This window comes from Pygoscelis adeliae, unplaced genomic scaffold, assembly GCF_000699105.1.
Source record: "Pygoscelis adeliae isolate BGI_AS28 unplaced genomic scaffold, ASM69910v1 Scaffold911, whole genome shotgun sequence".
Classification (NCBI taxonomy): domain Eukaryota; kingdom Metazoa; phylum Chordata; class Aves; order Sphenisciformes; family Spheniscidae; genus Pygoscelis; species Pygoscelis adeliae.
The window spans coordinates 216,217-217,498 of record NW_008824016.1 but is presented as its reverse complement, the minus strand read 5'-3'; the positions used below and the strand labels follow the sequence as shown (position 1 = coordinate 217,498).

Sequence of the window (1,282 nt, the reverse complement as noted above, 5' to 3'; positions counted from 1 at the left end):
GATGTTGGAGCGTGTCCAGAGAAGGGCAATGAAGCTGGTGAGGGGTCTGGAGAACAAGTCTTCTGAGGAGCGGCTGAGGGAGCTGGGCTTGTTTAGCCTGGAGAAAAGGAGGCTGAGGGGAGACCTTATCAGTCTCTACAACCACCTGAAAGGAGGTTGTAGCGAGGTGGGTGTTGGTCTCTTCTCCTAAGTAACTAGTGATAGGATGAGAGGAAATGGCCTCAAGTTGTGCCAGGGGAGGTTTAGATTGGATGTGAGGAAAAATGTCTTTAGTGAAAGAGTGGTTAAACATTGGACCAGGCTGCCCAGGGAAGTGGTTGAGTCACCATCCCTGGAAGTATTTAAAAGACGTGTAGATGAGGCGCTTAGGGACATGGTTTAGTGGGCATGGTGGTGTTGGGTCAACGGTTGGACTCAATGATCTTGGAGGTCTCTTCCAACCTTAATGATTCTATGATTCTATGAACCCTCAAGTCACTTTAATTCTGAAAGTGGAACCACTGCACTAAGGTTCTTGTGCTCATACCTTTCCATTCCATGTCTTGCTCTACTGAAGTTTGAGGTAGCAGCACTGCTGTTTCAGAAAACAGTGGTTACTTGTTTCACCAAGTTACCCTGGTGAGGCTGGAATTAGGGAGCTGATATTTCAAAATAGCTTGCTCTTCAATTATCCATTTTTATTATGGAGACAAGACAGAAGGGCATATCCACAAGAGCATCAACACCGTAAATAAATGCTAATTAAACTTCTGGTAATTGCAAGTTTTGTTTCTGTGTGGAAATCTTCCAGCTGGGTACTTACAGGAGTTTGAGTCAATTGGAAAACTGTTTTCACAACAAAGGCAGTCAAGCATTGGAACAGGTTACCAGAGAGGTTGTGCAGGCTCCATCTCTGGAAGTTTTCAGGACCCAAGTGGATGAGCCCTGAGTACCTGCATCAGCCTCAGAGCTGACAGTGCTTTGAGGAGGAGGTTGGATTACAGACCTCCTGAGGCCCCTTCCAACCTGAATCTTCCTGGGGTCCTTTGAACTGGAGATGATACTGGGGTCAATTTTCTGTACGTTCAGGATCTGCAGTATTCTGTGGACTAAATTCTTCTAAGGATTTTGATCTCCCAGATTCTGGGGGGCAGAGGAGGACTGGGGGAGAGGTAGATTTCTCCTTTGTATCTAATGTCATTTTTTGCTTAATAGATTGAGTTTCAGGAACAGAAAAAAACTTGAGAAGAATCCATGCTGTTTGAGTACTGTATACTGGGTTTAGTTTAAACATATCTCTAAG

At 44.9% G+C, this 1,282-nt stretch overlaps 1 protein-coding gene across 1 annotated transcript in view; it reads left to right on the top strand.

Annotated features, from left to right (window-relative positions):
• EBAG9 (estrogen receptor binding site associated, antigen, 9) overlaps window positions 1-1,282 on the top strand; it is a 15,813-nt gene that overhangs the window by 6,514 nt on the left and 8,017 nt on the right. The gene's annotated exons all lie outside the window — the stretch shown is intronic.